Source organism: Hipposideros armiger, unplaced genomic scaffold (assembly GCF_001890085.2).
Source record: "Hipposideros armiger isolate ML-2016 unplaced genomic scaffold, ASM189008v1 scaffold_82, whole genome shotgun sequence".
NCBI lineage: Eukaryota > Metazoa > Chordata > Mammalia > Chiroptera > Hipposideridae > Hipposideros > Hipposideros armiger.
Genome location: NW_017731432.1, coordinates 1,804,165 through 1,831,036, shown reverse-complemented (window position 1 = coordinate 1,831,036; position 26,872 = coordinate 1,804,165). Strand labels below are relative to the sequence as shown.

The 26,872-nt window shown below is 41.8% G+C and overlaps 1 protein-coding gene and 1 long non-coding RNA gene across 2 annotated transcripts in view; both read left to right on the top strand.

The window, feature by feature from the left end:
- The first annotated feature begins 1,141 nt into the window (after window positions 1-1,141).
- Window positions 1,142-5,091, top strand: LOC109383375 (uncharacterized). Its single transcript, XR_002124159.1, has 3 exons — window positions 1,142-1,230; window positions 3,864-4,001; window positions 4,671-5,091. It is a non-coding gene; the product is annotated as an uncharacterized LOC109383375 (long non-coding RNA).
- A 4,213-nt stretch (window positions 5,092-9,304) lies between these two features.
- The window catches only part of HIVEP3 (HIVEP zinc finger 3), a 437,965-nt gene continuing 420,397 nt past the window's right edge, over window positions 9,305-26,872 (top strand). The window contains exon 1 of the mRNA XM_019643809.1: window positions 9,305-9,477. The gene's annotated coding sequence lies outside the window, so the exon portion shown is untranslated. The remainder of the gene's footprint in view (window positions 9,478-26,872) is intronic.

The following is a 26,872-nucleotide window of genomic DNA, read 5'->3' as shown; positions in this document are numbered from 1 at the left end:
TTTATTGAAGGCTATCAGGTAGCTGGAGAATTGAAGGGAGCCAGGCAAACCAGGTTCAGAAGGTAACAAGAAGCCAGGCAGTGGCTACACAGCCAAGGTCACCCCTCAGGGCCAGTGTGGTGAAAATGCTGCCCAATGCAGCTGCCGCTGGACACTCAATGCCAAAGCCCCATACTCTGCCCCCTACTGCCACCCCTGGACACTCATCCTGGGGCTTGGCTGTTGTGAGTGGTCTCTTACCTGCTTCTGTGTCTTTGCATCACTCTCCATGATTGCAAGTCCCAGAGGGAGCACCCCATTAGCTGAGCAGGGTCAGATGTCTGAGATCCAGCCCGATTGGCAGGTGGGGGTGCAGGGCATGGAGAGAATGTCTCTGACCTTCTCAGACTGCGGATTGAGAAGAAAGTCTTTACCTCTAACCAAGATTTTACAAAGGAGAATCTCTCCTTCCTAAATTCTCCCCAAATACGAAGGTGATAGAATGCTGAGCAATTGAAAACAAATGAATGGAAACAACAGAAAATCCATGACATTAGGAAAATCTAGGAAAGGTGTATTGCCCAGGTATCTGCTCTCTCCCCTTTCTGGAGTCAGCAGCATCCTGTCCTCGGCCTGCTCTCTCCCTCACTTGCCTCCATCCCCATCACCTCCCCATGCTGCAAGGAACAGATGCTCTAAGAAGTACTCCAAGGTCAAATGATTCTCTTACAGCTTTGTTTACTTCAGTCACTGCCAGGTTCACCCTGGAACCCTTTGGTGTCTTCTGTCTCCAATTAGAATAAAATCCAACTGCCCGGCTATTGTTTTTTTGTTGTGATAAAATTCACATAACATACAATTCACCGTTTTAGCCATTTTTAAAGTATACAGTTCAGTGGCAGTTAGTACACTCACAATGCTGTATAATCGCCACCATTACCTAGCTCCAGCACATTTTCATCGCCCCCAAAAGAAACCCCACACCCACTGGGCAGTCACTCCCCATTCTGCCCCCCCTCAGCTCCTGGAAACTGTTAAGTCTGCATTCTGTTTCTATGGGTAGGCTTATTAAGGAAATTTCATATAAATGGAGTCATCCACTCTGTACCTGCCTTCCTATTAATCCTCTGCCTCCTCCTGCTGCAGGTTCTCCATGACCTGTCTCCTCTCTACCGCTGAAGCCTCATCTCAGCACAGGACAGGGAACCAGTGCTCAACCTTCCCTGACAAAGCCACAGAAGGGAGAGGGAGGTCGGTGAGTCTGAGAAACCATCGAAAAGACCGTGAGAATCCCCAGAAAGTTGAGGTTTCTGGGTGATTAACAACACAGAACAACAGAAGAGGGCTGTGGAGGAGATGGGGTGTAGCCCAGGGGAAAGCTTTTCAGCCGAGTTGAATTCTTCCTCTCTCCCTGGGCACATCACTGCCCAACCCCTCATCCCTTCAAGGCAGAGCAACAGCAGGGCCACATTAGTGCTGCCTGGGGATGGTGGGTATATTGAAGCAGCAATGCACTGGATCCAGCAGGGAGCGATTCAAAGCAGGTTTGAGCATCCTTACTGACCTCTAAGTGTCCCTTCTTTCTCCCACCCTCCCCTCCATCATCGAGGGAGAACACGAGCCAGGGCAGTGGCTTGAGTTGAAGCACAGGGTGGTTTCTGAGGCACAGGGTTCCCTGGCAGGGAAGGTGCCCAGGTTCTAGAGCCAGAGGCTCCCCTCTCTCTCCACTTTCCCACCAACCGCCTCCCAGAAACCTACCCAGAAAGGGCACAACTTCAGGTTGTGCTAACAGCCAAAATCGCTATCTTAGAGTAATATTAAAACGATGTGACAAAGAGACCCCAAAAGAGAAGGGCTTGAAGAATATAGGCATGCATTTCTGTCACACATAACACTTCCAAAATCTGTGCGCAGCCCTGCTTCATATCATCATCCAGGGATAAAGACCGACAGCATCTCTGTCATCTTAACACAGAGTCTCTAAGGTCTCTTAACACAGAGTCTACAGGAAAGGCTCAGCAGGCCAGCTGGGAGACGATGCCACGCAGAGCTTGAGCTCACCTGTACAGTGTGTGCTTTACACCGGCCATCAATATCTGGTGTCATCTCCATGAAGAGGAGACGTGGGCTAGGAACCACAGAGAGGAGTTAGGAGCGGCCCTTCTAACTATCATAATCCATGCCCCACTTAACAGAACGTTTGTTTCCCTCTCCATGACTTGCACTTGACAGGCTTGGAGTTGACAGGTTGATTTCTAAGAGAGGACTGTTCCCACCAAGCAACACAGCCATGGTTCTGATGATTGGAGGTTGAGCTTGTCCCTGGTCACTGTGGGACTCCTTATGCCATTGAATCAACAGGAAGAGACGGGGACCACTGTCCTGGCTGTCAAAGGAAAGTTGGGTTGCTGCTAGGCAGTAGGGCTGAGAAGACTATATTCTAATCCCAGGGGACTCGTGGGGCCACTCGTTAGAACTTCCATTCCAATAATAAAGTTCAGTGGAAAACTGGCAGCCCATTTAGAGAGGACTGGTAATGGCTCAGTTATTTTGAGATGAAGGTTTGGGTCTCCCTACCAGCTGAGGTGATGGTAGAGGGTAAGGTGAGCATAGAACAGGCAATGAAAGAAGGAAGCCATGATTATCCGCTGTGGCCTCATGACAGACTACAGCAGCCAAACTTATTTTATGCTAATTGATTCTCCCTCCCCAAGCCTTCCCTTTTCTCTACTACTTTATATGAAGAGTACTTACAGTAGCTAACCTCAAAATTTAGATTCCAGGTGGGATGACACTTGAAATGACATCACCAGTAATAATACAGTGGCTGATGACACTTGTGTCTCCTTGCGTTTGGGCTGAGATTTTTATAACTCCAATGAAGGGCAAAAGTGGAAGCTGGTTGGTAAATGGGGTGGAGTAGACGGATCATTGGTTCTTTATGCTGCTATATCCGTTCTCTACCCTTCCTCTGCTTTATTCTTTCCCTGGAGGCTGATCCCTGTCGACTGCATCATCTGGGCTCCATTGCTCGCAGGTTTTCTGTTCAGGTCAGCCAGTGACGGGCACTTGCAAGGGATTGGAGAATGGGAGGGAGGCAGGGGAAGTCAAGGTGCTTTCCCCTCACTGCTCCTGCTCTGCAGCCATCCCCCTGTCAGAATCTCTGCCTGACTATAGCATCTGCCAGGCGTCCCTCCTCCACAGTTCCTGTTCTCCACTTTCCTCTGCTTGTCTCTTCATTCTCTGGGGTACTAATGGTTTTCTGCTGAGGTTCAGGTCTGGGAACCTCACCATCCCTCCCCACATCTCTGCAAGGAGTCCTTTCACTGAGTCATATGGGATGAGCTCCGTGTCCTGCTGCAACCTGACTGGTCTAGTGTCCAGCTCCTGAGCTCCCAAAGAATAGGAAGAACGTTGTCTTAGTTATCTTTATATGGAAAGGTTATCTGGCCACAAAATGTTAAATGAATTAATTTAAACCGTGCTGATGATCTTTTTTTCATGCATCTTGCAAAACCAGAATCAAGAGCAAATTTAATCTGCAGCATACTCTTAATTTCTATTTCCAGAAAAACAAACTGGATTCTTTCCATATTGCCTCTTCCTGAGGGATGCAGTGCCTTCAGGTATGAATCCAGTGTCCCAGTGCAATACCTGGCAGGGAGACGCAGGCAATGGTTTTCCAAATTAGGATGTTGATTACAACTGCATGTCGCAATGCATTATTTTAAGTGGGCTATGTATCCTCTTTTGTGTAACCTTTCTTACATAATTGCTTGTGTAGTATATCAATTTGCTTAATCCTTCAGGCTTCTAAAGTGCTTCATCTCTTTTATTAAGCGACTCTCCTCCACTGAATAACCATCCCAGTCCCCTTCCTCTAGGCCCTGTTGCTACAAATAAATGAATCTGTGTTCTGGCGTTGCTGGCTCGTATACCATCACTTCCAACTGATTGAAGGTGGTCAGTGGTGAGAATGCAGACATGACGGGATGCTGGCAAATTAAATATATGACTCAGAGGTCAGATCCTGGGGTGTGTGTGTGTGGGTGGGGTGGGGGGAAGGCACAGGGGCACGCCCAGGTCAGAGTTTGGGTAGAAGAGGTCAGAATCTGAACAAGGGATCTAAGGCCATGGGCACCACCAACAAAAATCCAAAGTCTTCTAAAGCAGGGCCACCTTATATGCTTCCTTTCAGACCACCCTTCCCCCACTCTCAGGGTATAGGAGCAAGTGGCTGAAGTATAGGGGGAAAGAGTGGAGATCAGGGGAACTCCTGGTACAGGTCTGGTATAGGTCTGCATTTCCAGTGTCAGCTATCTTTCGGGGGTGGGGTGGGTTGAATGTCTTATTTTCCTTAGTGCTTACTAGTAAATGATAATGTACTTACCTTTTTATGAGTATATTTACCTTTCAGAAATTCACAGGATGTGAGCGCTGGCAGAATTCTTAGAGATTATTGATATTACCTTTATTTTATTTATGAGAAAATGGAGGCCCAGAGAGATAGTTAGGTGTTATTGTTAGGAGTATTTATGTCAAAGACTATAATCTCTAACAGTGAATGGAATTTATTGGCTCATATAATGGGAAAATGTGGGGTAATCAGCTTCAGGGATAGCTTGATCTAGCTGCTCACTGCTCAAAAATGTAACTGAAGTTCTGTTTATTTTTCATTCTGTCTTCCTTAGGATTCATCCACTGACTGACAATCTAGTTTCTACGAGGATCCTTGTGGTCACATGTGGCTGCGTTAATTCTAGAACTTACATCATTGTTAGGAGCTACAGCAGGGAGAGGAATCTTCTTTTTGTTAGAAGCCCTTTGAAAATGACTTCTCAAATCTCATTGTCTTGACTGGGTTTTATGTCTGCCTTTGAACTAATTTCTGGGATAGAATGATGGCTTTAAGCCTATCAGGCTCAACTCCTGGAGTTTGGGGTCAGGTTACACAAGATCACATGGGCTAGAATGGAGGAAAACTGGTTTTCCAAAGAAATGTTGGGGTTCTGATGGTGGGACAATAGAGGAGTGGATACTGGGGAGTCTGACTGCAAATGTCCAAGGGCAATGACTTACCCAAGGTCAAGCAGCTGGTCATGGCCAAGTTGGGACTAGAACTCAGCTCTCCTCATTCAGCATCTGAATATGGATTGCTATATAATTCCACTTAAGGTAATTAATACATGTTTCACAGTAGATATGCAAATAGAACTATGGATGTGTTTGTCATGTTCAGTTAATTCTTCATCTGTGATTACAGATAAGTACAAAAACATACCTTGTAAAAGGAATTAGGAAGTATAAATTGCCAGTTATGAAAATAGTCATGAGGATGTAAAGTAAAGCATAAGGAATATAGTCAATTATATTATAATAACTATGTATAGTGCCAGATGGGTACTAGACTTAATGGCATGATCACTTCATAAGGTATGTATCCATTCATCATTATGTTGTACACTTGAAACTAATATAATGTTGTACATCAACTGTAATTGGAAAATATATATGTATACCGGGGGTGCAAAAAAAATGTATGCACATGACTTGTATTCATCTTTTGTTATTGGTATATATTGAGTATTGCAATTTTAATACAGTTTTTTTCTTTCTTAAAATGTGTATACATTTTTTTGGCACCAAGTGAGTGTGTGTGTGTGTGTGTGTGTGTGTGTGTGTGTGTATGTGTATAAGTCTAAACGCTAAAGCAAATTTTTAATATCTTGAAATAACATAAAGCTTCTAGGCATTTTCTGAAAAAAAAATCACACCTTGCCATTTAGTCATCATAATGAGTACAGTTGTCTGAGTTACTTAATTTTGCATCTCATTAAGCCATGAAGGTTTTCAGGAGAAATTGAAATGATTTTAGAGATGAGAGCTACATCATTTAAATGAGCACCTTTAGTCTTACTGAGGTTTTGTCAGTCAGTCTTCTGGGGCATTTTTTGGAATTGGAATACAGGTTTTGGACAAACTGTGTAAGATGCCTCAGGCCTGAATTTATCCTTTCCATCTCTCTGGAAAAAATGCTTCTTAATGTCCCTCAATGAGATCCCTTACTCCTATGCAGAATTACAGAGACAAAGAAGAAAGGAAGGGTTCTGAGCACCTGTCATGTGCTAGGCAGTCTGCTAAGCACTAACAATACAGAAAAGATGAGTCCACGCCTTGAGGAACTCCAGATTTAGTGGGAGAGGCAGATAATTAAATGCATAAGTAAAATACTACGACATGAAGTGCAATAATAGGAGGAAGGATAGGGTGCTTTGAGAACACAGAGGGAGGCAGAATGTTGGGAGCAGGGAAGAGCTAAGGGAAGCTTTGGAAGGAGGAGAACTCCTTAAAGGATGGCTGAAATTAGCCGATGAGAAACAGTAAGATATTCTGCACAGAGGGGACTCATGAACACTGAGGCATGACATCCTCCAGCGAGTTTCCATGGAAGTCCAAGCAATTCAGAAGGGTAGAAATCTGAGAGCAGGGAGTGGGGAGAGAAGCTGCAGGAGAGGAAGGCAGGGGCTGGGTCAGGAAGCTTGGAGTCTATCCAATGGGTGACAGGATGCCTCTAAACCAGCAGTTCTCAACCTTCCTAATGCCGCGACCCCTTAATACAGTTCCTCATGTTGTGATGACCCCCAACCATCAAATTATTTTCGTTACTACTCTATAACTGTAATTTTGCTACTGTTATGAATCATAATGTAAATATCTTTTTGTTTTCTGATGGTCTTAGGCGACCCCTGTGAAAGGGTTGTTCGACCCCCAAAAAGGTCGTGACCCACAGGTTGAGAACTGCTGCTCTAAACAGTTCTAAGTAGGTAAAGACATGGCTGTGTCTTAGACATATTTCTGTATGAGTTAGGTTCTATGGTTTTAGGCAACTCTGGTTAACTTTCAAATAAAGAATACACTGGAGTCATCTGGGATCCATCAGAAAACTAAAGGTAAAGCTGCAGAATCCAGGCTCTGAAAGGAGCTCGTGGGACAGAAATAGCAGAAATTGACTGACAATCTCCTTGGTTAGGAAGAGTCAGGTCCAATCACTTCAGTTTTTATGTTATTCTGCCCAGGATTCAAATTCCAGATGAAGGATGATGTACTGCCCTAATGTGAGCGCACACCCAGCCCCGTAAAGTCAGCATCTTGATTGACAGTTTCACCAAGCCTAGATCTCATAGAGAAGGGTGGGCTCTTAAAGCAAAATCAGGGTGTTGCTACCAATAAGAAAGAGAAATGTCAGCTACGTCAGCTAAAGGAACAGGCATCTACTTCACCAGCTGTTTAGAAGCTATTGGGTTGTCGGAAAAGTCATGACACATTTTTGCAATGACAACAGAAAAAATACGTATGACTTTTCCGACAGTCCAATAGATTTGAAGGGGAAAAAAATATTGGGTCGTCGGGAAAGGCATGATGTATTTTTCTGTTTTTCAATGCAAAAATGTGTCATGACTTTCCCGACAACCCACTATGAAGGGAATTAAAAGACAAAAGATGATAGAGGGATGGACTAGGGCTGTGTTAGAACAAGTAGAAGAGAACTGAGAGATTTAAAAACATTTGCAGGATAAAAACTGGTGGACTCTAGAAGGAGGGAGAGGGAAGAATCAAGGATGACTCCCAGGTCCTAGCATGCAGTTATAGATATCATGACTGGAGGGGAGGTAGAAGAAGGGGAGGGGAGAAGACAAATTTCTTAGGACACACTGACTTTGAGAAACCTATGGGACATCAGGTTGCTGAACTCAGGGACAATACAACCTAGATAGGATTTTGGAAGGAGCCATGGAAACCATCAATATTTAAAATAGGTTTGCCAAGGAAAAGAAGGTCAAAAGACAATGGAGGTCAATGGAGAGGAGGAGGAGAACCAAGAATGTTCAGGAAGCAACAGGACTTAAGGAGAGAGCAGATTTGAGCTCTGGAGGGGGCAGGAGCCATTATCTGGGGAACTAATATACTATAAGTGGGAGGTGAGGAAGTGGGGGTAAAAATGTGTAGGCCACCCTTGTAAGAATTTTGGATGAGACGAGCTGGGAAACTGCATAGTAGCTGGAAAGGGTACAGTGTCAAGGGAGTTAGGCTTTTTTTTGATAGTTTGATTTTTTTTAATGAAGATATAATTCACATACCATAAAATTCACCCTTTGAAAGTATATTATTCAGTGGCTTTTAGTATATTGACAAAGCTGTGCAATTAATTATCACTGTCTAATTCCGGAATATTTTCATCACTCACCCAAAAGAAACCCCATGTCCATTAGCAGTCACTCCCCATTTTTTCTGTTCCCCCAGCCCTGGCGACCACTAATCTCCATTTCGTCTCTGGAGTTTTTCTGGGCATTTCATATAAATGGACTCATATACTATGTGGTCTTTTGTGTCTGGCTTCTTTCACTTGGGTTTCAACGTTCACCCATATTACAACATGTAGCAGGCAGTACTTTACCTTTTTTTTTACCGCCCAATAATATTCTACTGTATAGATAAACCATAATTTGTTTATCCATTCATCAAACGATGAACATTCCAATTGTTTCCACGTTTTGGACATTTTGAATATGCTATGAACGTTGGAGCACAAGTTTTTGTTTTTCCAATTCCCTTAAGTATATACTTAGGAGTGGAACTGCTGGGTCTCAGTTTGGAGAGACTTGATCTTGTTTACAAGCTGAGGGTACCGGGGAACCAATGAAGAGGGAGGAGAGGGATAGGCAGAGAGGGACATGTAAGAGGAGGTACCGGCTGGAGAAGGACCACTTTCTTCAGCATCACTCACTTCTTCTGCTGTTACGCGCTAACCTCGTTGCACAACTTCTAGACTCTACACACGCATCACACTTGCTGACCAGGAAGCAAATCCAGGGCTTGGATAAAGCACCCCTAGACGCAGATGCGTCCAAGCCGGTGGCTTATTTTCTATTGCAGTTCATAGTTTCGGGGTCTCCTCTGGTTAGAGCTTTTCCCATTCCGGTTTGGTTTTCTCCCATAGATTCATTCACAGGTGAATAAAGACAATTCACTATGGAGTTTGAGTCTGATTCCTGGTTCCTCAGGTCATCCCTGCTTCCAGCCGGCAGGGATAAGGAAGGATGCCTGGTACCCGCGGTCGGACACCAAGAACGCCAACACTCAGCGTTGTTGCCCGTCACAGTTACTGCGCACGCGTTTCTCCCCTGCCAAGGAGTGGGCGGGGAGTGGGCGGAATGGGTATCTCCAGGGCCAATCGGAAGCGAGCACCCCCGCCCTCCCGGCCGGTGGACCCAGCTTGACCCCGGCGGTGGGCGGAGGAGGCGGGGCCAGCCGCGCGGCCGCGGAGGGGGCGGGGCCCGGAGCCTGGAGGCGGAGCCTGGGGCTGTCAGTCCCGGGCCCGCCGCCGCTGCCGCCGCGGTTCCTTACATGCTGTGGCCCGGGTGGCTGCCAACGCTGCCGCCCGCTGCCCGCCGCCCTGGCATCCCGAGACGCCTCCCGCGGGGCTGGCCGGGTGCTCAGGTAAGTCTGGCCGCGCGGCCGAGACATAGCGTCCCCTCCTCGGCATCGTTCTGCCGCGCGGGCGCCCCCTCCGGGCTGTGTCAGCCCCGCTGCTCCCCTTGCCGCCCGGGGGCGGTCCCGGGGGGCGGGACGACAGTCTTCCCATCCCCCCCATACCTCCAGGCACCGCGCCTGCTGCCAGGGTCTTTGGGCCGCGCCTCCGCATCCTCGCGTGGGGCTGGTCCTGAGCCCCCGCTCCCGGGCCGATTACACAATCGTTGGGGCTGTGGGCGGGGGTCCCCTCCTGAGCCCCGGCCCCACACCTGTCTCCGCGACGCGCTCCCAGGCAAAGGGCAGAAACCCAGCGTGACGGTGGGGGCCCGGAAAGTTTCACTTTGTGGTCCGGATTTGTTGACATCCAAGAGATGCGGGGAGATGGAGGCTGAGCAGCGAGGATGCGCCTGGCGAGCAGCGTTCCCTTTGCCCCGGGGTGGCCCTGTGCCAGGTTTCCTTTCCAGAAGTCCTGCCGAGAGCCTTGCTCCGGGCCCGGAGGCTGCTGCAGGGCACTCGGGTCTCACCGCCTCTACGTTAGCGAGCCCTGGCTTTTGGATTGCAACAATCTGGCGATAGTTTAGCCTCCCACTCTTCCCAGTTTCCTAATTTAGCATTGCTATTTAGACCAGGTAGGCGAATTTACTAACATTTACCTGACACTATATTTGTGAGGTGCTTTGCCAGCCCTGATTAGTTAATTAACAAGGTGGAAAAGCAAAATAGATCCTGAAACACATGGCTAATGGCTTTAGTCTAGCAACTTTTTAAGATCCTCTGAGAGCTGTAGGCTGTTTGCGGTGAGATGCTTTTGGCCAAGGTGCTGCCAGGAGCTATTCAGTGTCTTCTGGTTGCCAAAGAAGACTTTGGTCACAACAACAAGGTTTTCTCTGCCTCTGCTTATGTTGTTTATTGAGGGTCACCAGTCTGGTTGCTGATTTGGTTTTCTTCACTTAAGTAAAGGGGGAATAAGAAATTTTTGTGACAGAGTAGTTAAGGAAAAAAACTGAGATTCAAGTAACTTTGGATACTTGTCTGCTTTACCAGGTTACCCATCCTGTGCAGGAAACGTTGGGTCTTCCTGTTCACTTCCCATCTTCCTGGTAGGATCGTATCCAGCTGGGTTAACATTACTGGTTCCTCAATGAGTCCATAGACCTCTTGCTATCTGTGGTTGATTAACCTGCCTAAGGACATCCTCTAAGAGTGGGCTAAATTAGTACTTTTATCTGCCCATTAAGCAAGGCAGCCTGAATTCTCTTGCAATCAGGCACTGTTGTAGTGTTTTAATCTTTAATAATATCTAATTCATTTTAACAGTGTTTTTATAATAATCTTTCTATTAGTATGCCAGTTTCGCAACACCAGTTCTTTTAGTACAGAAGCAGCAATTTACTAGAAATATTATCATGGTAAAAACAATTCTCCAACAGATTTGCAGCCTGCCTTACTTAGATAATTACTGCTAGAGGCTGTTAAGGTTTTTTATTCTTTGGTGCAGTAGGTGTTACAGAGTTTTTGATCTATGAGGTCATTCCTCCCTGGAGTGATGGTTTCAGTCACTGTGCCACTTACATATTTTTTGGACTAACATTGTATGAGTTTTTCCCCCATGCTGATTTGTTTTTGGACAGGGTTCCAAGATAACAAGATATGGTTTTGATTCGCCAGACTAAGTTTTAATAAGGATGACATTAATTGTATTTTTTTTGGGGGGGGGAGGGTTATATTAGTGCTATGATGGTGATTTTATTAGTACATGTATCAGACACTGATTTTGGTGTTTTACAGATATTAAATTATCTAATTTTCCTAACAACCCTATAAGGAAGATACTATAATTACCCCATATTTCAGATGATGAAATTGAGGCCCAGTTGCTTGACCCAGGTTAAGTAAATGACAGCCAGACTCTAGCTGAGGCAGCTGAGTTGAGTCCAAGTCCTAACCACTGTGCTATCCTGCCTCTGTAGATGATTCTTTCAACAGGTATTTTATTTCTACCTGCTGTCTCTGTTCAGTACTGCATTCTGCACTGTGGGGAGGGGAAGAGTGCTTTACAGTGTAATAACAAACACTGGGTTAGGAGCTTTTGTTCTGGTCTTAACTCTGCCACCAGCTAATCTCTGATTTTGAGCAAGATACCTCATCTCCCGGCCTTCCATTTCCTTTTTGGTGGATTAACAGCAATCGAAGCAGATAAACTAACTAGCCTTAACCTCCCGGGGAGCTGGAGAGATGAGTCAATGCATGGAAGAATTCAATGTCCTCCTCCCTAAGGCACAGCAGAAGATCAAGTGCCAAATGAGTAGGGGTGTGCGCGCGCGCTGTGTTATATGTCATGGATAAGGACCGGAAGCCATGCACTCTATGCTACCACGAAAGTGCGATGATGAGAGACTTCATCTCAAACACTTCGGCATTGTTTTATTCTGTTGCCACCAGCACTGTTCCTTATGTAATTAAAAAAAAAAAAGACAACCAAAAAAAAGAAGTCACCCCATAGAGGTGGGGTAGCCCTGTACAGGTCTACACAAGCAGCACTTACAGGGGACTGTTTGGCATCACTTTGCAGGAGGCTAGAGGTCAGATGGTGGCAGGACCTGAGTGGCAGACCCAGGAGCTCCCAGCATCCTGGCAAGTCAAGGTTGAAAGGAAACTTTAAGGTCATTGAGTTTAACAACCGCCTCCTCTTTCTCCCTCTACCGTCTCTCCAGTGGCTGAATCCCCCATGCGTACATACGAGTCCCACTCAGCGCTCGTCCTCCTCATGCTGCGACACCTCCTGGACCAAGCATTTGGTGTGCTTCACAAATCCGTGCACCAAAGAAGCTGGCTGGGATCGTATCCCGTGACAGGGAATGGGAAACAACAAAGCATTCTGGGCCCACCTGGCTTGTGCTTGAGACATCACCATTGATGTGACACCTGGGTTGAAGGGGAAACATTAAACTAGGGAGACCAATTAAGATACCTTGGCCAGAATCTAGGGTTGAAGTGATCCAGACTGAGACAGGTGGTGGCATGGGATTGAAGAGGGAGGAATGGACCCCAGAAGACAGACTCCCCTGCACCCAGTGCCTGTCCACAAGCATCAGAGAGGAGGAACAAGTCAGCATCTCCGTGGGGTGAGGGGGGCATTGGGAGAACCACTGGGTGGAGCTGGGGGTCTGGTGGGGAGGGGAGGAGAGACAGTTATGTATGTATATCCTCCAGAGCTGATAATAGACTGTGGCTAATGTAAGGCCTCTGCAGACCAGGAGACAGCTTTTCTCTCATCTCAAGAAGGGAGTGCACCATTTAAATATAGTGGGAAACTCCCTCTGCCTAATGAAGAAATGTGATACTGTTTCCCCTTGGGTGTTGCCACCTCTTACAGGGGCTCCTTGAGCCTCGTATTAAGCTTCTTGGTCACACTGGGAATCTGGTGTGATTTGAAGTCGTACTTGGAGGACACATGGGTGATGCTTTTTTCTGATTCTGTTAGAAAATCTTCTTTTGGGGGCTCCGGTGCAGTGACACCTGTTAAATATGCACTGGAGAGCCAGCACACTTCATGGGGAGCGCTCAGAGAGACATAACATTTTCCTCCCTATGCAGATTGTGTGGAACCTCAGAAGGGCTTGTGCTTGAAATGATTGCCCATTGACAGGAAAACAGGATAATTTGGAGGAAACAAATAAGATTTACACAGGAACCATAAAGACAGAAAATTAGTTGAGAGTATTATAAGTTCATTTTTCTTTTGTTATTTTATGTGTTTCTGGCTTCAGGTGCAACGTTTAAAAAATATTCATATTTATAAATTTGTAAGTTGAAATATGTTGTCTAATAGTGTATGCGGAAATAAACTTATAATTTTTTTTTTTTTTGCCAGGACAATATTAGTTTTGGTTTTTCAATGTCTTTTAGGCCAGTGGTTTTCAACCAGGGGTAGTTTTGCTCCCTAGGGAACATTTGGCAATGTCTGGAGACGTTGTTGGTTGTCACAAATGGGGGTGGGGTACGTGCTACTGGCATCTCCCGGGTAGAGACGAGGGATGCTTCTGAACATCTTGCAATGCACCGAACAGTCCCCCCTAACAAGGAATTGTTCAGCCCAAAGTTAATAGTGTTGAGGCTGAAAAACTCCATTTTAGGTGAAAAAAAAATTTCTTATTAGGAGCAAATTGAGGTCAAAGGGAAGAGGAAGAAGGAATATAAAGTTCTCCTTGGCTCCTTGAAAGTTACAGCAGCACCCTCACTTCTGACACGCAGGAGGGAAGACCACCCAAACAATCCGCCAGAACACAGGCGTTCGTCTGCCACCAAGGAGCTATTTCAATAACTGGATGGCGCAACACAGTAGTTTGCAACAGGAAGTAGAGGCTCTTGTAGTGGGACGAGGCTGTAGGGGTAATTTGTGGAGGCAGAGGGTTTATAGGCCAAGAATGGAAGCTGGGTCCTGCCAGAATAATTTTCAAAAGTTCTAGGGAATTTTTGAAAGGTGATTTTGTTGGGGACACCGAGTGTTGTGCTTAGAAGATACAATCTCTGCTTGGGGAGTATATGAATCCTCTAGGCTTTTGATTTGAGCACTTCCCAGATTCTTCGGTGTCCAGACACAGTAGAGAGCGAAGAACACTTGGTTTTGTTTTCAGGTTGTATCTGTGTCTTCGCCAACCTTTTTAAAAAAGCTTCCTTATAATGAAAAATGCCAAACATATACAAAAATTGAGAAAAGAATATAATGAACCTCTAGTTACCTAGTGCCCAGCTGCATTGATTGTCAACTCCTGGCTGATCTTGACCTGTGTCCCACTCATCTTAGACTCCCTCCCTCTCTTTTTAATTTGGAAATTAGCTTAAATAATTACTGATTGCCTGCCGACTAGGAGAGGCTTGGCAGTGAAGGAGATAAGTGATTTTCTGGTGCTTGGGTCTCCCCAGAGGAAAACTGATAATGGACATGCATGATTATAACGGCCACAAAGGCCTGAGAAACAGGAATAGGGCCAGGCAAACCCGAAATGGGGGCTCAGCTTTTCTTGGTGTGAAAGTACTGGTGATCGGAGACAAATTTCTTTCTTTTTAAGCCTCATGGGTGGAGAAGCCTACTGAGAGTTCTCTGCTCCGTAGAAATGTGTTTTTGGTTCCGTAGCCAAGGGTCCTCTGAGTTCCTGGAAGGAGCATCCTTTGTGTGTTTTCTTTCAGAGTGACCTCTTTCCCGTTTCATGACCCTCCAGGTGTGTGCTGTGTGGTGTGAAGCCAAGTGTTTTGTGTAGCCCCCTGGCATGGGTCTTCACTGATTGTCTCCTCCCTAGAGAGCACAAAGCGGGGCAGGGGTGGATGAGGGAGGCAATAGTTCTGGTTGTCATGTATTCTCTTCTGCAGCAGTTGCGCCCCTGCATCTGTTAGTGGAGGTAGGGCTGTTTTGTTGCAGCCACTGGCGGCCCACACCAGTTGGAGCCGACACTGCAGTTCACACTTTCAAACGGCTTTCTTTCCCCATTGTGTTTCCTTGAGCTAGAGAACTAATGTTTTTTAGGCGGTTGGAGAATTGGTATGCATTTTCTTGACTCAGTGTTATGTTATAATATGCATACAAAAAGCGTCTTCAAAAGTTGAGAGAGTTCTTGAGTAATCAGATAACTGATGTTTATGAATTTGAATCAGTGTTGGGTTTCTACACTTGTAGACATTCTGGACCAAGTTCACAAGCAACTGCATCTGTGTGAAGACCTGGGCCCCTGATTGGCTGTACTTTCCATCTGTATTTTATTTATTAAATGCATTTTCACCCTCTCCTTGTTCCATAAAGAGGTTTAGGTGGCATTAGCTTATTATGAACATCCTGTGTCACAATCGTAGAGTTTCAGGTGTCATGTCTTTCTGTGGGGAGGGCAGCTCCTCGTCTGTTAATAACAGTTATCTACTCTGCACCTCTATTATATACCAGGCACTTTATAGCTTTATTTCTTAGAACGCTTCTGGGTAGGAATCAGTACAGTAAGTCTTCACACAACATCATTGAGAGGTTCTTGGAAACTGTGACTTTAAGAGAAACAACGAATAACGAAACCAATTTTACCACAGCATATTTCTGGTCACAGAAACATCACCAAACTTATAAATAAAGACCCAAAACACTTCTAATGTTAAACATTGAAATACATGTGAGCTATACATACACTCAAGAAAGATTAATAAAACAAGTAAGGTGATTATTTTCTTTTTTTTAACACTGATTGTATATTTGATATTAAGGAATTGTTAATTTTTTTACATGTGATAATGGTATTATGCTTATTTTTTAAAGAGTTTTTTTTTTTTTTTTTAGCTGAGCCATCCTGCCACCTGTTGGCAGCTCAGCGGCAGCTCAGCTCAGGCCAGGAATTGAACCGGCGACCCTGTTGCTCAGAGCTCACACTCTTGAGCAAGCTCTTAACCAATTGAGCCACTCGGCCGGCCCCGATTATTTTCTAACTTGCTTATTTCAGTTCAAGGTCAAGGATGACAGGAGCCTATCCTGGCAGCTCAGGACAAAAGACAAAACCCCGCCATGGACAGGGCGCCCTTTCATCCCACTCAGGGTACACTTGTTCGCTCACTCACTCACTCAGATTGGGATAACGTAGACATGCCAGTGTGAACATGGCATGTTCACATTCACGCAATGTGCACATCTTTGGGATGTGCGGGGCAACCGGAGTCCCCAGAGAAAACCTCACGCAGATGTGGAGAGAATGTGCCAACTCCACACAGACAGTGGCACCGATTAGGAATCGATTTTCTTTCCTCATCAATGTTGTAACAAAACAACTTTGGATGAAACAATGTTAGTTGAGGACTTGCTGCATTCCCATTTTGCAGATGAGGAAACTGAGGTTTAGGAAGGTTAGGGGTATCATGGGTTTTTAACCCAGGTTTGTCTGATTCGAAAATCCAAATGCTTTCCACTAAGCCTTGTCTCTCATGGATAAAAGTTGGTGCAAGTTTGTACTAGGAGTGGTAGAAAGATGGGGGCAGGCACTGGGAAAGGAGATTGGGAGTTCTGGTTATTCCAGCTAATGAAATCTTCACATTGAACTCGTTGGGAAACATTGCTTTTGAGTGTGATAAATTGCCTGTGTCCTATTTTTGAGCTGACTGTATAAAACAGAATTGCACGCTGGTAGCCCTGAGCCAAATTTCGTCAGCAGATGTGTTATATTTGATCTGCACAAAGTTTTATTTTTTAAAAATTGGATTAGTTGTCATCATTTAAAGGGTGGAAGATTTCACACTAAATTTTCCAAATTTCCAAATTTCTTGGTTTCTCTCGCACCATCAGAAGATCATGCTACACGAGGCCCACATTCTTGCTTGGCGGGGGCAGTGATTGTGACTGCCATCTTTGGATGTAGCAGAGACTCCTTCATTTGCCGTCTTTACTGCCCTTCCCTCTTCACTCTTTTTTATGACTTCTCAAGACTCTGAAGGCATTTGAGTTAGAGGTACGCTCATAGAAGTTATGCACATTCTCTCTGCCAGCGTCAGGGATGTATTAGTGGAGGCTTGTTCTCTATCTGAGTTAAAGATCTCCAGCATTTCCCTTTTTGTAGAGAGCCTGGAGACGCTGTGTGTCATGTGAACAGGCCCATCCATATTACCACCTTAGAGCCCCCAGCAATGGCTAATTGAACTCTAGATGGTTTCTAGACTAAGGCAGACCAATCAGATATTTGGGATGGGGACACCGAATCAGTGGGCTGAGGAGCCTCAGGTGGGAAGGACTGTAGGCTCAGGCTGAAGATGGTGATGATGGAAAGAAAGGTGGCTGAGTGAGCAAAGACGCTGAACGGCAGGTAAGTGAGAGACCGCCTGGCAGCAGAGGGGGAGGAGCTGCCTGGTGTGTACTTCTGCTGGACTCCCTGCAGTTGGTTCCCCTGGAGCCAGAGCATTCACTCAGTGACATTTATTGAGTGCTTACTTTAATGCGAGGTACTGTTTAGATGCTGTGGTACATCAGTGAACAAAAATAAGTTGTGGTCACTGGCTAGCTTTTGCACAGATTTTGAGAATGGTTTTATAACACCTTGATCCAGAGAGCCTCAAGCCATGAATTGGGTTCAAGTTAATTCCAGGTTACTATTGCTCCCTGCCCTCCCCTTTTCCCAACACCTGGCAGAGTCCAAGGTGAATCTTCTCTGGAGGATGACATCTTCCTAATTTTCCAGGGCCAATGAGCAGTAGAGTCAGAAAGAACAAAGCAGAGGAGGAAACAAAACATGGGAGAACCAGCAGAAGCAACTGACAGAAAGAAAAAAAAGACTCACCAAGTCTTTATGTGTTTAATTATCAGAGACAAATAAATAACTATGTTTCTTACATTCATAGAAATAAGGGAAAGCTTGTAAATATCTTCAAGAAATGGGTAACAATGAAAAGTGGCTGGGCAGATTTGAAATAGACCAACTACAACTTATAGAAGTAAAAATATGAAAACGAATTTAAAAAACTTAATAGTTTACCATTAGAAAGCATATTAGGCAAAGTCAAAGAGAGATTAGTGAATTGGATGATAAGTTACAAGAAATTAACCAGAATGCTGCACAGGGAGATAAAAAGACAGAAAATATGGAAGAGCAGTTAAAAGAAATAGAGGGTAGAATGAGAAGTTCTAACATGCATTTAATTAGAGTTCAAAAAGGAAAGGAAGGAGGGAATGGGTCAGAAGCAACTATTTGAGGAAATACTGACAGAGATTTTACCAGAATTGATGACATATATCAAGCTCAAAGTTAATAAGCAGAGCACCAAAGACAAAGAGAAAATCTTAAAAGCAACCAGAAAAAGAGGCAAATTACCTTGAAAAGAGTGATTTACACATGTCTCAATACCAACAATGGAAGCCAGAAGACAGTGGAATGATATCTGTAATGAAATAACTGACAACCTAGAATTCTATGCACAGAGAAAATGGCAACAACATAGAGACATTTTTACATAAGAAAATGTAGAGTTTGCTACCACTTTAGTGAATTTGTTTCACTAAAGGAAATCTTACTTGATACACTTTAGGCAGAAGGAAAGTGACTCTAGATAAAAAAAGCTGAGACACAATAAGGAATGGAGGATTTTAAAAAGAAGTAAATATGTAGGTAAATGTAAATATAGATGAGCAATGAAGTATAAAACAAAATTTTAATATCTTATGGGTTAAAATATACAGAATTGAAAATAAGACAACAGTAGCATGTATGTTAAGAAAGGAGGTAAAAAGAATCAAGAAGATTCTAGGGTCCTCATATTACTTGGGAGGAGAGTAAAGATTAATAATTATTCTTAGACTAAGTTAACAGTGTGTATTGTATTTTCTAGAATAATATGGAAAGAATAGAAGCAGAGTGTGTAATATCACAGCTAGCTGAGAAAGACTCATCCATAACATAAAACTACAGAAATAATGAAAGTAAAAGGGTGGAAAAATGTATAGTGTCAAATAATAAGCTCAATATCAGATAAAGCAGACATTATAGTTAAAAACATCACTAGGGATAAAAAGTTCTTTTCACCAGGAGAACATTACAGTTTGAAATTTGTACGCACCTATTAGCATAGTATGTAAAGAAAAAAAGGACAGAACTACAAGGAGGAATAGAAATATCCACAATCATAGATAAGACATTTTAGAGAAAAACGAGGCCAGATGACTTTCTCCACGGATATCAAGCCTTACTGCAAAGCTATGGTAATGACAACAGCATGGTATTGATTTAAGGATAAACAATTCAATTGCATAAAATAGTGTATAAACAAACCTTTGCCTTTATGGATTCTTAAAATACTGTAAAGGAAACATTGCAGATAATCAGTGAACTTTCTAATAAATGGTCCTGGGACCATAGATATGCACATGGGAAAAAATGTAATTTGACTATCACTTTGCACAATACATAAAAATCAATTTCAAGGGGGGGATTTAAAAACTTAAATATGAAAGGAGAAACTGTAAAGATTTTGAATGATGATGTAAGAGTATTTTCATGATCTCTACATAGGGGAGGGCTTCTTAAATAAGATACAAAAAGCACTAATCTTAAATTAAGAAAGGATTGAGGAAATTGATCACATTAAACTTAATAATTTATTAATTATTAATGAAAAACCACTATGAAAAGAGTGGAATAATTAGTTACAACACTGGAAAAAATGTGTGAGTTTCATGAGGACAAGAGGCTGTGTCCATTTTATTCATTGTAGTATCCCAACACCTGGCGTAGAGGTTAAAATCTCTAGCACCACGGGCGCTACACACTAAGTACATACGACCATTCCCAAACAGTGAAGCTCACCTACGGAGCAGAATCCACATTGTAAACCACAAACAGCATTTCTTTAGTCTCTTTCTACTGTTATTTTTCATTCCTTAGAGAAAAAGAAGAGAGAAAATAGGGGTGGTAGTTTAATCAGCCAAGTGTTAAAAAAAAATTTATTCAGTGTAGAAACTGTGTTTAGGATTGGGCAGATTGCTGAGAAGGATATATAGAAATATGAAACAAAGGTCTCTTCCTGAAAGAGAGTAGTCTTGTTGGGAGATTGACAAGTAGGAAAAGATACTTGACAAATCTGGATCATTTAAAAAAATGCCATTTATAACTATAGAAGTGCATAGGAGGACAGAGATAACACTTCCAGACGCTGTAGTTGGGAAAGATATCATGGAGGAGGGAAGATTTGATTTATGTATTTAAGGAGGATACATTTATGGATAGAAAGAGAGAAAGGAAGAAAATATTCTAGGGAGGGATAAGGATGAGACATCCATTGTAGGCAAAAAAAAATTACGGTGCTTTGGGGAACAGGCCAATATGATCAGCATGGACGCAAACAGATTAGAAGTATAGGTTCTTTAAGAATAAATATAAATGAGTAGCTGGAAATTTTTTGAAAAAGAATTGCAGTGACGTAAACCTAAAAGCCTAGTTATGAAAAATGTATCTATAGTAAGGTAATTAAACCAGTTTGGTAGTTGTTGGTAGAGGTATGATGGTGGACATCTGTGGCCTTGGCAGCCCAGCAGCATTCAATCTTCTCCTGGTCATGGAACCCCAGCTGTGTCGTTACTACATGGAACCAAGGATGAAGCCACCGTGGAGGAGAGCATAGCAAAGAAATGGAGAGAAACTGCATCCAAGCGACATTAATCATTTTTCTTTCATTGCTTTAGCCAATTTGAGTTGGTTTGTCTGTTTTTTGGAATTGAAAGATTCAAAACTGACACAACAATAGACAGACAAAAAGATCAGGAGACTAGAGTGGAGAATTCAGAAACAGACTCATATCCACATGAGAATTTCACCTCACTGGATGCTCCTCACTTTTCCTTGCTATGCATTTTCTCTTCTCAGTCCCTAAAGTTGGAATATCCCAGAGCTCAGGCTTTATTCCTAGATGAACTTATCTAGTATTGCAGTATTAAATATCTACATGCACACGACCCCTAAGTTTAAATCTCCAGTTTTCATCATTCTTCTGAGATTCAGACCCATATATTCACTTGCCCACTTTAATTCTTTACTTGGTGTCTAAGAGGATCTGAAACGTAACATGGCCCATACCAAATTCCGGATTCCCAACCTCCCCTACCGCAAACCTGCTCCTTTCCCGCAGGCTCACAAAATGACACTAACATCTATCCAGTTGCTCAGGCCAGAAACCTAGGAGTTCTCTGTGAGTTTTCTCTTTTCTATAACTCCCACAGATAAGCCATCAGCAAGTCCCCTTCAAACTCTTTTGACTCTACCTTGAAAACATAGCCTGGATCTTCCCACTTCTCATTATTTCCATTGTTCCCACCATAGTCCAAGCCATAACTATCCTTTTCTTGGATTATTGCAATCGCCTCCTAACTGACCTTTATAATTCCCACCCCCCTACAGTCTATTCTACAGAGTTAGAAGAGTATTTTAATACATAAATCAGATCACGTTACTTGCCTGCTCAAAACCAATGTTTTCCCATTACATTTATTTATTTATTTGTTTGTTTGTTTGTTTATTTATTTATTTATTTTATTTAGCTGAGCCATCCTGCCACCTGTTGGCAGCTGTTGGCAGCTCAGCTCGGGCCAGGAGTCGAACCAGCAACCCTGTTTCTCAGAGCTCACACTCTTGAGCTCTTAACCATCTGAGCCACTCAGTCGGCCCTCCCATTACATTTAGCATACTCCAAATCATTACCATTGTCTATAGGACCCTGTGCAATCTGGCTCCTGCCTAGATTTCTAAATACATCTTTTGCTTCTCTCCCTCTCACTTTGCTAGAGTCACACTGGCCTCCTTGTTCTTCTTGGAATGTGCCAAGTACATTCCGACCTTAGGGCCTTTGTACTTCTCCCTTCTGATCTTTTTATGGCTCATTCTCTCACATCTCTGGGGTCTCTGGTTAGATATGATCTCCTCAAAGTAGCCTTCTACGACTATTGTGTGTAAAATAGTTTTCCCCTTTCTCCTCCACAGACTCTGCTGTATTTTGCAGAATGCGTATTACTATCTTGTTTAGTGTCTGTTTTCTTCACTAAATGTAAGCTTCATGAAGCAGGTATGTTTTCATATTTAATGCTATATTCCTGGCACTAGAATGGTTCCTGGGTCATAGTTTGAGCCAATACATAATTTGGGAGACTGATTAAATGAAATTCATGTATGATAGAGGTAGCATATCATATTTTATAAGAGATTTATTATTCAACAAGTGATTTGGAGAAAGCTGGTTAGACATTTAAGGATAAAATGGGTTATTAATAAGGATACTATACACAGTTTTATGCCAACATAGTTGACGATTTAGATGAAATAAAAAATTTCTTTAAAAACCTGACATGCCAAAATTAATACAAGAAGAAATAGAAAATCTGAATGGAGCTATAACTATTAAATAATTGAACTCATTATTAAAGACCTTCCCACCCAAAAGGTAAACAGACAAGCAAACAAACAAACTCTCTAGGCCCAGATGGTCTCTTAAGTAAAATCTTTCAAACATTTAAAAGAAGTAGTAACATGAATCTTTCACATTTTATGAGGGGATAGAAAAAGAAGTAACACAGCCCAGCCCGTTCTCAAGGAAAACCTTTATATCAAAACCTGACAAGGACATTACAAGAAAAGAAAAAGACCAAACTGTCTCACGGAGATAGATACAGAAGTCCTAAACCATATATAGTCAAAAGGAATTAAACAATACATGAAAAGAATATTACATCATAACCAAGTGGGATAGTTTTCGGGAATTCAAGAGTAGTTTGACATTTAAAAATAAGTCAAGGTAATTCCCCACAATAACAGAAAAAAGTGAAAAATGTACAATCATCTCAGCAGATGCAGAAAAAGGATGTGATAAAATTCAATATAGATTCATGAGCTTAAAAAAGCCTTAAAAAGGAAATTCCTTAATCTGATAATGAGTGCCTACAAATAACTTAAAGCAAACATCATACTGACTGGTGAAATGTTAAAAACCTTCTCCCTGGGATGTCTGCTATCATAACTTTTATTTAACATTACGTTAGATGTCCTACCCATTGCAGTAAGGTCAGAGAAAGAAAAGCATATGTATTGCAAAGCAAGAAATAAAAACTGTCATTATTAGAAGATAACATGATTGAGTATTTAGAAACTCTGAAAGAATCTATAAACTTTTGGAATTAATAAGTAAATTATCAAGGCAGTTGGATACATGATCAATATATAGAAATCAATTGTACTCCTCTGTACTAGTAACAAAAAATAGAAGACAAAAATTTAAAAATTATATCATTTACAATAGCCTCAAAAAATATCAAATTCATAGGAATGAAAAAATATGGTAAAGCTGGTCAAGATCTCTACACTGAAAACAAGAAGACATATTGAGAGAAATTAAATGAGACTTAAATATATACCATGTTCATAGATGGGATGACTCAATATTTTTAAAATGTCACTTTCCCCAAATTTATCGGTAAAGTGTGCAAACCATTTAGAATTTCAACAGGCTTTTAAAATGGACATTAAAAACTGATTATAAAGTTTGTATAGAAAGGAAAAGGGCCAAAATAAGCCAAAACAATCATGATGAGTAAGAAAAAGCTGGGAGAACTTTCACTACCAGATATCTAGACTTATTTTAAAGCTATAGTAATTAAGATAGTGTGGTATTTCTGCCAAAATAAACAAATGACTCAATGAAACAGATTAGAGAGGTTAGGAAGACAGCCTAATATGATCACCCGATTTGCAGTGAAGGTGGCACTGAAATGCAGTAGAGAAAGGATGTCTTTTAAACAAAAAGTGCTGGTTTAATTTAATATCCATATGAAAAAAATAAATCTTGACCTCTTCCTCAAACTGTTGACAAAAATCAATTCCAGCTGCATTGTAGATATAAATATGATGGGTAAGACAATAAAGCTCTGAGAAGAAACCAAGAAAATATTTGTGTAATCTTGAAATATGGAGACATTTCTTAAACAAGACACAAAAGCACTAATTATAAAGGAAAATATTGATAGCCAGATTAGATTGAAATCAAGAACTTTAGATCATCAAAAGATACTATTAAAAGAATGAAAGAACAAGTCACAGAGTAGAAGATATCAAGAACTACAAATCAATGAGAGAAAGACAAGTAGCCCAGTAGAAAAGTGGACAAAAACTTGAATAAATACTTCACTCAGAGGATGTTCAAATGATCAATAAATATATTAAAAGGCACTCAATGTCACTAGTCTCAGGAAAATGAAAATTAAAACTACAGTAAGTATATTTACATACCCACCAGAATGGCAAAAATTAAAAAGCCAGACAATACCAGTGTTGGCAAGAACATGGGACAATTGAATGGTCATATACTGTTGGTGGGAGTATAAACTCATACAACTACTTGGGAAAACTGGTAGTATTTACTAAAGCTGAACGCTCTGTTCCCCAAATTCCACTCCCGGTATATACCCAACAGAAATGTGTGTATGTAGTCACCAAAAAACCATGCATAAGAATGTTCATAGCATATTATTCATATTAGCCTCAAACTAGAAGCAACCTAAATGTCCAAAGACAGGAGAATGGATAAAGAAATTGTAGTATATTCATACTGGAATATATATAGGAATGTGAATAATTAATGTATAATTACATGCAAAAACATGGATGAATCTCACAAGCATATTGTTGGAGAAAAAGAAGCCAGACCCCAAAACAGACAGAACTATCTGGTGATACAAATCAGGAATAGTGGTTACCTATGGGAGGTCATGACTGGGAGGGAAAGTTAAGGGGACTTCTGGAGTGTGGGTCATGTGTTCTTTCTTGCACTGGATGATGTGGTACGTAGGGGAGGTTACTTAGTGAAAATTAATCAACCTCTACAGTTATGCTTTGTACACTTCTCTGTATCTTATACTTCATTAAAGTTTTTATTTAAAAAACCTGGATCTTTACTGCAGTTCTTAAACCAAAGTAAGTTACTGTTATATTCACTGCTTAAATATAAAATACAAATTCCTCAATTAAATATGGGTCAACATTTTTGTAATCTTGGAACCACAAATTGAACTGCATAAAATTAAAAATTTTTTTGAAAAGCAAAATTAAAATTTCAATTAAATCAAAAGGTAAATGTCAACCTGAAGAAAATATTCATAAAATAATAATATATTATGTGTTGCCAATCATAGCATCAAATATTAAAAAGTGGATAATACCAAGTGTTGCAAAGGTTTGTCAAAAGAGTTCTCATACCCTATTGGAATTGTTTCTTTCTACAGCATTTTTAAAAGACTTTGGCAACATCCTTTAAAATTTAAAATGTGCATTCTATTTGACCTAACAATCAATTTCCAGGAATTTTATCTCAGTAAATATTTTCATAAGTGTATAAAATTATGTATATTTTGATATATGTTATATATAACTATATATAATTTTATAAATATACAATATTATATAATCTATACTATAATAATATATGTATCTCAAATCAAGATCAAGATAAAATATTTACTAAAGCATTTTTTTGTAATAGTTAAAACTGGAAACATTTTAAATGGCTATTAACAGGGCATTGGTTAAATAAGGTTCATCTGGTATAATAAAATATACTATGTCTGTCAGAAAGAATGAGGTTGATCTGTATCAATTGAAAAAAATCAGATGGCCAGGAGAGGTTGAATGCTAAATGAAAGAGTAAGTTGATGAATATTTGTGTAGTGTAGTATGTAGTATTATATTTCATGGGAAAATACACACCAAATTATTAACTATGATGATGATATTATGAGAAATTTCACTTTCTAAGCTATCTATTTGAATTTTAAAGCAGACTTTAATAAGCAGAAAAGCAAAGAAAATAAAAATTACACAAGAGTAAAACAAAGTCATTTCCACAGAATGAGCCCACATAAGTAAAAATATTCATGGTACATGTATTAAAATAGGTAGAAAATATACCAAAGTGTCAACACTGGCTCTCTCTTGGGGGTGTGATTACTAATGATTTTCATTTTTATATTTCTTTGTGTTTTCCAAATTCCCTACAACAAGTCTGTGTTGACTGAATAATTGAAAGATACCAATTAGATTATTGAATTCTGTCTGTGTTTTGCTAGCTTCACGGTAAGGATCAAACTCTTAATGAAGGCATTTCTTTCCATCCTTCTTATCAGTATGTCCATCTTCATCGGATGCTCATCTGTCACATTCGCCCTGCCTTTCATTTTTCCACAGAACACAGAAACATTCTCATTGGAAATAACAGCATATTGAGAAAACTGTCCATGTCTCCTTCTCAATTCCACGCCCTCCCCATTTTTTTTTCTGTACATTTGCTCACATCTGTATGTCCATATTACACCAGTAGTTTTTAAAAAACACAAGTGGGATACCTGCTACCTACTTCTTAACCACATTCCGTTCCTTGCTGTTCCTTGAACTGCTCATGCTGTGTCACCCCTACGTGACTAAGCCCAAAGCCCCTTTGGCCCTTTCTCTAGTCCCTGTGCAACCAGCATTTAGTTGGTGTTTTTCTAAAGGTTTTGGATGGGAAAAGTTCAAAAGGGACAAAGCTTGAAAGGAGAGCAGACACAGCTACAGCGTTTAGGCAGCTGAAGGACGATGGGGACTGTGGCAGGATACTGTTTCCAGTCATTCATTGAGGTTTTGTCCCTCTCATTCATTTTAGTTGTGGCACATCCCCCAGCCTAGGCAGCTAGGACACTCCACATTCGTTGCCTCAGGGGACAAGTGACGTAGAGGAATTCAGAAATCAATGCTTGACTTTTGATTTTCCAAAGCCTGGTCCTCATGGGGGCACCAGAGGACCCAGTGCTGGCTGCGCCGTGTCTGGGCTGAAGGGCAGTGACTAT